Genomic DNA, 13,530 nt, shown 5'->3' on the forward strand with positions numbered 1-13,530 from the left:
GTGGAGCCCCCCAGGATGCATGTGATTGTCCCTCCATTCCAAATACCAGATTTGGAATGAGGGGACAATTCCATGATCTTAGACATCTCAAATGGCCATATTTGGAGTTACCATTGTGAAGCTAAATAGAGTAATTTGACCTATATGTAGTGCACATGTGTAATGGGATCCCCGCACTCACAAAGTCTGGGGAATTGGCCTTGGACAGCGTGGTGGCACCTTTGCTATTGCAAGGGTGGCCTCATACTTAGTAACTTTGCAGCTAGCCTTCAGGAAATGAAGGTTAGACATATAGGTGACTTATAAGTCACTAAAGTGCAGTGAAATTGGCTGTGAAATAGTGTGTACACTATTTCACCCAGACTGCACTGGCAGTCCTGAAGAAAGGTTTGTCTGAACTCCTTATGGGTGGCAAAGGAAAAGCTGCAGCCCATAAAGATCTCCTGGAACCCCAATGCTCTGGGTACCTAAGTACCTTATACTAGGGACTTTAATGGGGGGTTCAGTGTGCCAATTGGAATTGGAATATGAAGTCACTAAACTATAGTGACTACTTTGGAAGTGGAGAGAACATAAGCACTGGAGTTCTGATTAGCAGATCTTCAGTGACACAGTTAAGCACTACTGACAACACACAGACTAGACCACAAACTATAAGCACTGGGGTCCTGGCTAGCATACTGACAAACAGGCAGAAATTGGGGGTAACATGCCAAGAAACATTGTACTTTCCTACAAATATGCACAGGAATGGATTTTTTATTTATCACTCTTTGTGATGTTTGACTGTTGCCAGTTAGCAAAGTAATCACTGATTTACCCTGTTGTGGTCTATGTGTTTTGTGCAATCTATGCAATATTTTTATATGATCTTGAGTGGAGTCTCTTTTGTGGTGTATTTATGGTTTTACTGGTTTGAGTGTGTTGCGCAAACACTTGATATTTGACCTCTGAGGATGAGCCTGACTGTTCTGTGCCAAGCTATCAGGGGGTGAGCCCGGGTTATCTTTGGTGTGTAACTTACTTGCCCCGATGAGTGTGGGGGTTCTGCTTGGCTTAGGTACATACCCCAGCCAACCAGAAACCCCATTTCTAACATTGGTGATCAGCGGTGGGGCTACACCTTGCGTTTGTGTAATACCTCTGTGACTCATTTTTGCACTACAAACTCTGTACTTAGAGCGCTATGTGTTGTTGATTTTCTCCTGTTCACTCATTGGTAATTTAATTTTTTAACTCCTACCTCATTTTCCTTGCAGTCTGAACTCGTGTCAAGGTTCTTACCTTGCCAAAACAGAATCTTCCTTTGACATGAAATACTTGGGCCCATACTTAAAAAAACGTGTGCATCAGAGCTGTTTTTCTGTGCCCCCCTAACAGTACCTAATGACACCATGGTGGTCATTAGCACATTAGTGTAAAATGTTTTGACGCTATTGTGGTTCTTTGTTACACTAGCATCAAAAATGTTGATACTAGTGTAGCAAAGTGCCAGGAGGCCCATAAGTTTCTATGGGAGCATCAATGTAGTGCCTGCTGTAGGCAGGCATTAAAAATGGTGCCAAAAATGGCACATTGACATCTGTTAAATTTCACTGTGCCCTTTTTGAGGGCCTCCTATTGCCAGAACACCCCCCTTGTATACATTATTCCTGGTGCAGGCATAATGTGGTGCAAGGGTTTACAAAGTCACGCAAAGCATGCATTGCACCACTTTGTAAATATGGTGCAGGGGAAAAGCCACTTTAGCACTAAGGTGGCGCTAGGGGCTCCTAAATATGCCCCCTAGTGTTTTGCACAGTGGAGTAGTTAAAGGGTTTCTGCAGGAAGAGTGGAATGTGAGTGAGGAATCCAACCAGTCTGACTTCAGCGAACCCTGTTTGATTTCCAGGTAGCACTCTGGAGGAAATAGTCAAAAGCAAACCAGGAGGGTGGTGGTTCTCGGGAGGGCCCTGAGACTAGTGAGGACTCTGAGTGGGAGTGTTCCCCACTCAAACCCCCAAAGATGAGTTATCATGAGGAAGATGAAGAGGAGGAAGAAAATGACCAGGCAGAGACGCCATTAGAAGTAGAGGACCCCATAGATAGGCAGTCCCATGCTGGCTCAAGTGCCAGAAGCAGAGTCACTTGCATGCTCTGTCCCCTGAGGAGCTCAGAGATAGACAGGCTGAGACAGACCTGAGGTTGCAGCTAGCGCAGCTGGCTGTCGAAGAGAAGAGGCTAGAGGCTCAGAAGGCCCTCGCCCAGGAGATGATGGCGGAGGCTGAAAGGCTCTTTGTAAGGGAATAAACTTGCCTTTGAGGAAAGAAGCTGACCCTTGAGTATAGTTGTAGAGTTCTGGACTAACCCACGCTACAGGTGGAGTCCAGTGGTGGCAGCAATTGTGTGTCTAGTGTCAGATACAACACCCACATACCCACAGACTTGGTGCCGAGCTTCAAGGAGGGTGATGGTATACATAAGTAGCTGCAGGTTTAGTAGAGGATTCTGACAGTACACAGGATCCCTGAGGAGGGTTGGAGAGCTGGCCTAGGGAGCTATAATCCTAAGAATGGGAGGGATGCTCTACTGGCCCTAGAAAGGAGAGACAGGCAGGGGTACACCCCCATGCAGTAAGCCTTAATTGCAAAGTTTTGAGTTACTCCTGAAGAGTATATATTGAGTTTCGGGGGAGTAGGAATCTTTGTCACCAGACTGGGAGAAATGTTTGCAGGGCAGCACATTTGATTGTCAGAGAGCACATGTTCTGTTGTTGTTTTCCAGGGCTATGCTAAACCTGTTGGAGTATAAGTTCTCTGACCCCAGGGAACTTGCAAAAAAGGCAGACCTCTGGGTGAGTACCAGGAGGTTTGGAAAGGCAGTAAATAGTGACCCTAAAGGGAGTGGCTCAGGTTTTTCCCAACCAAGGGTGGCAGACGTTTGCAGTAGCCCAGACAGGTCCACTTGTAGCGGGGTAGGTACAGAGTCCAATGTCCCTTCACAGAGGAGGAGGAGAGGTGGGGGTGGGAGATGTCCCAGGGTACCCTATGTCCAGCCCCAGAGCCTGGAGAGTACCCCGAGGGGACCTCAGGGAGGGAATGCAGTTTGTGCCGGCAGACCATCTACGGAGGGGGCGGTAATGTCTCTCTTTTTTGTCACTTGTATTGGATTTTATTATCTGTACAATAAATTATTGATTCATTCATTCACTGAGGGGAGTCCATAGTGTCATGAGAACTTGGAAGGGTGTCTGACACAAGAATCCAATCATTTCTGGCATCTGGCAGTACCGCTCCGCAGAGGATGGTGAAGAAGTCCAGGTGGAGAGGTAGGGGGAAGAAGATTTCACCCCTAACCTCTGTCTAGTTTCAGGGTACATACCCTGGTTTGGAGTGTCAGGTTCAGGGTATCACCTATGTCCTGGGTGGAGGGGTGGCTGCCACAAGTGTACCTATCATTTTGTCTTCTGGGGTTAACCTTGCTGGTGGAGGGCTTGCAGAACTGTGGAAACGGGGGGGGAGGTGGAAGAAGGACTCACCTCTGATCCTGGTTTAGCCCAAGGGTGCAGATCCTGGGTTTGGAGACCAGTTGCAGGGTGGAACCCCTGAACTTGTGGGAGAGCAGAGCAGGGCAGCTGACACAATCACCCGGACTGTTCTGGATTCTGGGGGTACGTCTCACAAAAAGAGGGTACAAAACCCCAGAAGGAGGGGCAGGGAGAAGAAAGCCTTATCCCTAGCCCTGTCCAGCCTGAGCGTACAGACCCTGTACTGGAGGGCCAATCTTGAGGTACCACCCCTAAACTGGTGGAAAGTGTAGTGAAGTAATTGGGCTCTGACAGAGGGATCCAACTGGGTACAGGGTGGCATAGAACTGGCAAGTGTTGCCTCTGCAGTTGTGGGCCAATGCAGACGTTGTATTGCGCCCACTCAGGGAAGCCCATAAAGGTATTGTTTGGTCTACCCTGGCTTTAGGCTGAAGGGGGGTCATGTTGGGATCATGTTGGAAATGGTCCTTTCTGTAAGGTTATACCCAAACGTTTTGCCTTTATCTTCCTATTTTTCTGACCCTCTTTATGTTTTGCTTTAGGACTCTGGGCACTTTACCACTGCTAATGTGCTCTCACCCTTAAATCTTGGTGTAGTTGACTTACACCTGTTTGGCGTATTTAATTTACTGTAAGTCCTTTGTAAAGTGGTATCCCATATACCCAGGTCCTGTAAAGTAAATGCTACGAGTGGGCCTGAAGCGCAGATTGTGCCACCCAGGGAAGTAGCCTTTCAAACATGTCTCAGGCCTGCCACTGTGGTGCCTGCATGCACAGTTTACTCCCACATTACCTTGGCAAGTAAAACTACTTGCCAAGGCCTAAACTCCCTTTTTATTACACCCATGTCACCCTAAGGTAGGCTCTAGATAGCACTATGGACAGGGTGCTGTGTATCCAAGAGGTAGGACATATAGGGGCACATTTATGAGAAATTGGTGCATGTGTCCTGAAGCACCACTTTCCATGCATCCCCCTTGCCCCTCTAACGACACCATGGTTGCACCAAATTTACAATTTATGGTCATTACCACATCAGCGTCAACATTTTTGACACTGTTGTGGTGCTTTCCTGCAATAGCGCCAATATTTTTGGTAGCAAAGTACATGGAGACCCATAGATTATTAGGGGTGCATCACTTTAACGCCTGACCTGAGCAGGCGTTTAAAATAACAGAAAAAAGGGTGTAGTGAAATCTTGTAAATTTCACTGCGCCATTTCTTCGAGCCTCCCTGCAGAGGAATGCCATCTTTGCATACATTATGCCTGGTGCAGACATATTGGGGTACAAGGGGCTGCAAAGTGGCGCAATGCATGCATTGTGCCACTTTTTAAATCTGGCATGGAGTAATGGCCACCCTAATGCTGCCTTAGCACCATAAAAATGACGCTAAGGCTGCATTAAGGCAGCGCAAGGGGCTTGTAAATCTGCCCCATACTTTTATGTTTACATGTCCTAGTAGTGACAAACCACCTATTTTTTCGATACAGTAAGTACGGCTCCTCTCCTTGGTTTACATTGGTAACTCCCTTATCTATGTCTAAGTGGTAATTTCTGATCTGTAAGGATTAGCATGGACATGTTTGGTATGGTAGTTAGAAATCCTGCTCACTGATGTAGTTGGAGTTTACATTACTATTGTAGAAATGCCACTTTTAGAAAGTAGGCATTTCTCTGTGCGAATAACTCGAGTGCTTTGCAGCCTGACTCTAATCTAGGTCTTTTGCAGAGTGACAGCTACACTTTGTGCATACTCTCCAGATAGCCATCAATCATGGAGGGAAAGGTGTGACAGTGTTACATCTGCATTCATCTACATACTGATGGTCTTCCTGGGATGGGAGCGGCAGAGGGCATTCACATTTTACCTTTGTTTACACCTCACACACAGGGCTTGTTTACCCCATACTGATGTATGGAGCCAGAGAAACGGAGAAAGGAAACTCCTACATCTGGTCAGACCTTGCTGGAATCTTTTCCCACTTTCTAGAAGCAGTGCATCAGGTTATATGAACATGGGCTTTGACCCTATGATTTCTAGAACACTTTTGGACCTGGGACTGAGTTTCTGCCAGAAGGACTGCTGGACTGCACAAATGACTCATCAGAACTGCTCTTCTGTTGCTGCTCAGCTACCTGCTGATGGCTGCTCCTTGGTGGCAGAAAGGACTCCATGGATTGCTTTTCTGCTTGTTGCCCTGCTGCCAGCCTGTTCCCTGAATCTGGACTACATAGGCGCTGCTGGACTGCCAGGAGGAACAGTCATTAAGGGCTTTATTGTGCTGGCCTCCCTGTCCACTTCTGCTTGCTTTGTGCTCCCTCTTGTGTTCTCCCAGGGGTCAGTGTGATATTACTTGTGTTCAATTGCTGGCCTTTGCCCCACATATATAGCTTCTGGGTAGTGCTATATTTTCTACTTGTGCCTAAAAGTAGTGCATGGAGAGCACTTCATCTGGTTATTACCTTTTCAGAGCCACATTATCACCTTGTGAGCTCTTTATACTTTTACCCCCCGGTTTAAAAAATTAAAAGCATGGTGAGTGCTTTTATCCCTACCCCAGCGGATGGGAATTGTTGTCCTAGGTTTCCCCAGGACAGTGCAGAGAAGTGCTCCCAACTCTCCAGGGAGTGTCAGGTATTGTCCCCTAGTGTGCTCCCTTTCCAGTGAGAGGACCATGATGTGTAAACAGCCAGCAGCTGGTGCTGCAGTCTCCATTCCTTTGACAGCAGTGTCAACGCCAGGAAAGAAACTCCCCCAGAGAGGCCTTCATGGCAGTAGAAGAGCTGTACTTCACATGGGAGAGCTGCTGTGCTGAGAAGAAGCCACCACATCTGAGGCTCAGGCCAGGAAACTGTCCTGTAGCAGCAGCCTCCCCCTTCCAAGCCGAAGGTCTGTGGGGGAATCCCTAAGGAAGTACCCCCATGCTGGGCTGGGACCCCCTAGGAGGCACCACCGTCCTGGACTCCCTCCTGGGAAGCCCTGGTCTGTGTAGTGGCACACAGCACAGGTCAGCAATGCCACATGTGAGTGCTTGGAGCAGAAGGTTGGGCTGCCAAGTTCCTGGTGGAGCCTCAAAGCGCTCCTTCCCTAGCGGGCCTGTGTGGGATTGTGGAACGTGGACACTGGAGCCTGAGACTGAGAGAGAGGTGACCTGCGGGGCTCCTAATTATGCAATGGGGGTTGAAAGAAATGGGATCTCTAGTTGGCAGAGGTATTCACCTTTGTCCAAGTAGGGACCATAATCCTAGTCTGGGTAAGTCACACACAATCCAAATTATCCTGTGCCCACCCCCTGGTAGCTTGGCACTGAGTAGTCAGGCTTAACATAGAAGGCAATGTATAAAGTATTTGTGCAATAAATCATACAGTAACACAGTGAAAACACCATACAGGTTTAGAAATTATATTTATCTGGTTAAATTAAGGTCAAAATATTAAAGATTCAATAAGCACAAGTTGCGATATCACTTTTGCAAGTTTAAAAAGAATCTTACTTCTTAGAAATCAACAGTTGTCTCTTGTTTGTACAAGTACCTGGTTTGTGTCAAAATTACCACACACAGAGAACGCAGAGGAGGAGATGCATGGAAAAATATGGCATGTGTCAGATTTTCCGACACAGTACAGATGATGCATGTTTCTTTCCACGCTGTGAGGAGCTTTGCATCGATTTCCGGCACGCAGTCTTGGTTCCTCACTGCGATACGGGGATCTTTGGATGCCCAGAGATGATGCAGGGAAAATCTTGGGTGTGGGGGGAAGAAGTCACAGGCAGTGTGTTTATCCGGTAGGTGATGCGTCGAATTTTGTGTCGCACAGAAGGCGATGCGTCGATTCTTCACTTACGAAGTTGGGCTGCGTGGTTCTGGCTTGGCTGTGCCTCAAGCCGGTAGGGCCGTGTGTTGAATTTCCAGTTGCAATGCAGGCACTGTGTCGATCTTTGCATGGGAAGTCAGGCTACATCATTCCAGTTCGGCTGTGCAGCAATTTTCTCATCGTAGGGCAGGCTGTGCGTCATTTCCTGCAGGCTGTGCGTCGATGTTTGGCACACTAGGAGTTTCCTTCAAGAGGTAAAGTCTTTTTGGCCCTGAGACTTCAGAAAACAGGAGGCAAGCTCAAACCAAGCCATTGGAGAGCACTTCTCAGCAAACTCAGAGGGCAGCAGGGCAACAGCAGGGAAGCAGACCTTCATAGCAAAGCAGTCCAGATGAGTCCTTTGGACAGCTAGGCAGTTCCTCGTGACAGGTTGTAGGTTCAGGTCCAGAAGTGTCTGGTTCAGTGGGATCAGGGTCCCAGTTTATGTAACCAAAAATGCCTTTGAAGTGGGGGAGACATCAAAGTCCACTGTGTGAGGGCAGGCCACTGGCCTTTAAAATGGAAGTGTCAGGGCCTCCACCCTTCCAGCCCAGGAAGACCCATTCAGTATGCAGATGAGTGCAGGTGTGACCTGTGTTTGTGATTGTCTGGATGAAATGCACAAGGAAAATTTCAACCACCCCAGTCCAGACATGGATTGGAGACAGGCTGTAAGGCACAGATTGATTTTAAATGCAGAGAAATGCTCACTTTCTCAAAGTGGCATTTCTAAAATAGTAATATAAAATCCAACCTCACCAAAACGCAGGATTTTGTATTACCATTCTGGCCATACTTAATATGACCTGATTACCCCTCTCTGATCAGAATCTACCACTCAAACAGTATATGAGGGTAGCCCTAATGTTATCCTATAAAAGGAGCAGGCCTCACAGTAGTGGAAAACAGATTTAGGAGTTTTCCACTACCAGGACATATAAAACACACATGTACATGTCCTACCTTTTACCTACACAGTACCCTGCCCAATGGGTTACATAGGGCTTGCCTTAGGGATGGCTTATATGTGAAAAAATGTAGTTTAAGGCTTGGCAATTACTTTTAAATGCCAAGTCATAGTGGCACTGAAACTGCACACACAGGCCTTGCAATGGCAACCTTGCATGGTTAAGGGGCTACTTATGAGGGTGGCACCACCAGTGCTGCAGGCCTACTAGTAGCATTCAATCTACAGGCCCTGGGCACATGTAGTGCACTTTACTAGGGGCTTACAAGAAGATCAAACATACCAATTGGGTATGAACTAGTTTTACCATGTTTAAGGGAGAGAGCATATGCACTTTAGCATTGGTTAGCAGTGGTAAAGTGTGCAGAGTCCTAAAACCAGCAAAAGCAGTGTCAGGAAAGTGGACAGTGGCAGGCAAAAAGTAGGGGGATTACCACCCTAAGGCTGTTAGGTCTAGCAGGGTTAATCGAGACAGTGGATTTCCCCCACGCCAGTTCGCCGCTACAGACTGACAGAAACCACGAGATACCACAGTCCACCCAGTAGGTGCGTAGGTAGCCCTGAGCTCTACAGGGTACCCCTGATCACCACACAAAGTTTAGGAAGAACACAGGAGCCGCCCTATGCACTCAGATTTCATGGTAACATTTGGGGAAATGGAACACTCACAGTGACACACTGTGATTCATGTAGAGACCAGTACACTTACATCGCTTTGGAGGAGCTTTGGGATCTCATGAATGTTATTACTGCATCTCCTGCCCTGATATAATAATGCCTGTCATGATTGATGAGTATCTTGTCAGGATAATGAGTACTATGTAGCAGGCACAGTATTCACGATACATGGTGATTTGCATTTTCTTTGCTGTAAACCAATTGTTGTGTCTCATGCCCTGATGTTGTGATGTATGACATGTTTTTATACATAGCCAAGGTTATGAATACTGACACAGGATTTGCATAGTGCACACAGCACTTATGGATGATGTTGTTTTATGCCTTGCATTGTCAGATAATGAGAAATATATAGTGTGACTGCATAAAATGCACAGGAATGGGGTTTTATGTGCCACATATAAGTCTTTTGTTATTCCACTCATTGTGATGTTTGACCATTGCCAGTTAGCAAAGTAATCACTGATTTATGCTGTTTTGGTCTATATGTTATGTGAAATATAGGCAATGCTTTTGTATAATCTTGAGCAGAGTGTCTTTTGTGGTGTATTTATTGTGTTACTGGTGTAAGTGTGCTGCGCAAATGCTTTACACATGACCTCTGGGGATAATCCTGACTGCTCTGTGCCAAGCTACCAGGGGGTGAGCACAGGTTATCTTTGATGAGTAACTTACTTGCCCTGACTAAAGTGGTGGGTTCTGCCTGGCGAAGGTACATATCAGACACCCCATTTCTAACTGCAGCCAATCAGAAACCCCATTTCTAAAAGCAGCCAATCAAATCTCAGCACAAGATCTTTGGGATCCAGGGCTCTAGATATCTATATTTCCCTTCCCTTTAATACCTCGAAAACTACTGAATGGATTTACACAAAATAACAAAAAGGGTGCTTTCTGGACCAACAGCTACATTTCTGCCAAGTTTGGTGGAAGTCTGTCCAGCCATTCAGGCTGCAGTCTAAAATCTCTATGGGAATTCACAATGGAAAAGCAATTTTTCTGACCTCCCCTTTTTCATGCCCCAGCTTCATGGATCACCCGTAGATGTTCCATGCACATCAAGACTGAACTTGACACTTTTTTCAAAATTTTCTTTGAAATTCATCAAAATGGCACAAAGATGTAGCCAAGACAAAAAATGCTTTTTCAAAGGAAACTAGGTCCTATCCACCTAATATATACATACAAACACACATGTATATACACTTAAAAAACCAAAGGTTTCAGCAACGTTATAGTTAGGCTCACATTTTAAATGTACAAATACAAAACCATAGAAATTCACCTGTTATAGTTAAAGTTATTTCAAGTAACACTGATTCATGCCACACCATGCACAGTTTTGTCGTCAAACATTTCACTGCAATTATTCCATTGATATTACCAATGACTTTATCAAAGATGTCATGAGTACCATAATTTGTGTGGTAATTAACAGTGCACGGCGAGGGTGCAAAGTAAAGTTATCTTAGGGTATGAGTTAGAATTACTTGAGATAATTCTCAACTCTAAGTATAATAAGTATATTTCTTTGGTTTTGTACATTTTAAATGTGAGCCCAACTATATTGCCCGGTAACCTTTGGGCTTTTACATGAATTTCTATGTTTTTTTAATTCTATTTTTTAACTAGAACGTCTCTGTAACCTTTGGTCTTACCAGTGAATTTCTATGTTTCTTTTTTAACGTAAAGCATTTTCATTATTTTCAATCCAATCACTGCAGCACACAGCCTTCAGCTGTGCATGGCAGTGGTTGGATGCAGGGCCTGGACTACAGCTTGACCCTGCAACCAAACCCTATAACCACCCAAACCTACGCTGTGCACAGCCTTTGGCCACGCACAGCGTGTTTTGGTTACAGGGCCTGTGGCCAACCCCTAAAACCACACTATCCTGCACAGCTGTGCACAGTGGAGGTTGGCTGCAGGGCTACTACAACCATGTGCGGGAGGGTTGGCCAAATGCCCAATGCATATAAGCAAGTGGAAACATTGTGATTATGAACACCTTGGATTATGATCTAGAAATTCAGAGACAACTTGATGATACCACCAGTTATGAAAAGGTAGTTGGGGACCCTATCCCTACACTCACAAATATGATTAATAAATTTTTACAATTTTGTTTGAGTAAATCCTTAATAAGAGACGATGAATATATGTATCTTAGAATTTTCAAACCAAAAAATCCATGTATTTACATATTACCTAAAATACATAAGAATCCCATTTCTCCACCTGGTAGACCCATTATTTCAGGTATAGGTGGCCCCACAGAGAGGCTTTCTGAATATGTGGACATTTTCTTACAACCATATGTGGTTAACTTACCATCTCATATCAGAGACACCAAACATATCTTAAGTATACTGTCGGACATTATATGGGAGCCAGGTATGGTTCTAGTCACATTGGATGTTACCTCTCTTTATACATGCATTAGTCATGATCTGGGACTGACAGCCCTACGTCATTTTCTTTACAATAGACCAGCAAATCTATATGACCATACAGAAATGCTAATTAAAATGGTTGAATTGATTTTAAACAATAATGTATTTCTTTTTAAAAAAGACTGGTATCGCCAAAAACAGGGCGTGGCTATGGGGTCTAAATTTTCCCCAGCATATGCTAACCTTTTTATGTTTTTTTTTTAACATACTATTATTTGGAGCAAAGAAGGTAATATATGGAATTCTGATATTTTATTCTGGGGTAGGTATATAGATGATTGTCTCATGATTTGGACGGGGGATATACAAAAATTGAATGACTTTATAAGTTATCTTAACGCTAACACACTCAATGTTCAATTTACTTTTGAATATAGTTCAACAAATATTGCATTTTTAGATGTAGAACTTTACATTCAAGATAATAAAGTGGAAAGTCGTTTACACAGAAAGAGTACAGCGTGTAATGCTATTTTACACGCGCAAAGTGCAAACCCGAGACATCAAATATATGCCATACCGTATGGTGAAATGGTAAGAGCAAGGAGAAATTGTAGTCGAGATGTAGAGTTTGTACAATGTATAGAAGACATGAAAGAGAGATTTAAAAAAAGAGGATATCCTCAGGATGTGGTGGATAAGGCATATGATAGAGCTATGCGTCTTGATAGAGCAGACACACTTATTTCAAAATCTAGACCTAATAATTCTAATATTCAGTGTGTAGTTAACTACACTACAACATCAGCAATTTTGCGTAAATGTATGAAAAGACATTGGCATTTACTTAAGTCTGATCCGATTCTTAGACATATAGGCCCTCATTCTGACCCTGGCGGTCGCTGATAAAGCGGCGGCCAACCCGCCAACAGGCCGGCGGTCCAAAATATGCAATTCTGACCCTGGCGGGAACCGCCAACACAGCCCGCCGCATTAACACTCCGCCCGCCACGGCGGAACAAACAAACAGCGCGGCGGTCAATGTACCGCCCACCCTATCACGACCCACCAATCCGCCACCTTTTCCGGGGCGGGAGCACCGCCGATAAAAACACGGCGGAAACAGACTACGAACGGGAAAACGCTCACCTCCACATACTCCACGCGAGATTCCGGCAGTATGGAACCCGAGTTGCAGGTCATCCCCGCACTCCTATACTTGCTCCTGTACCAGGAGCACGCCCGGCGGCGCGGAAGACATCGGTGAGTACTGCACCTACGACACAGGGGAGGGAAAGGATTACCGGCACACACCCACCCACCCACCCACACCCACTACAACACACACATCAATGCATTCCCACAGATCACTGTCACAACCCACAAACCCCCCCCTTCCGAAATAATGCAAAGACCAAAAGAAGAGATCTCAAACGGGCAGATATATTGAAAAATGGACAGCAGTAATCCAAATAAATAAATAAACTATGTACAAAATATATACAGCTACTAAATGTAGTCCAACCACTGTCCGTGGACCACAGGGGTCCTGAGCAAAGGGGCAAGGCCCAGTCCCACGACAAGAACTCCACGGAGAGAACACTGCAGGGGCATCAGAAAGAAAAAAGGACAGGCACCTCAGGGGGAAGGGAAGGGGGGGCACCTCAGCCACTTGAGTACACGACACGAGATCCTCGAGGGGACTCTATGACCATTGGCCATCCTGGGGAGAGCAAAGCCACAGTCCAAACAGTCCATACAGTGGGTGGCCTGCCCACTGGGCCATCCTGGGGAGAGCAAAGCCACAGTCCAAACAGTCCATACAGTGGGTGGCCTGCCCACTGGGCCATCCTGGGGAGAGCAAAGCCACAGTCCAAACAGTCCATAACAGACTCCACTGCCACTGGAGGAGGCATGTTGGCCAGAGGACATCCTGCAGCCCTGCCCGAGACAGATCCTGCCCTGCCACGTCTGCCAAAGGGCCAGCGGTTCCTGCCTGGAAGGGCCCAGTTCAGCGGTTCTTGCCTTGAAGGGCCCAGTTAAGCGGTTCTTGAGACGGCGGTCCCCAGCGGAGCGGTGCTGGAGACGGCGGGCCCAGTTCAGCGGTT

Source organism: Pleurodeles waltl, chromosome 10, assembly GCF_031143425.1.
Source record: "Pleurodeles waltl isolate 20211129_DDA chromosome 10, aPleWal1.hap1.20221129, whole genome shotgun sequence".
Taxonomy (NCBI): Eukaryota; Metazoa; Chordata; class Amphibia; order Caudata; family Salamandridae; genus Pleurodeles; species Pleurodeles waltl.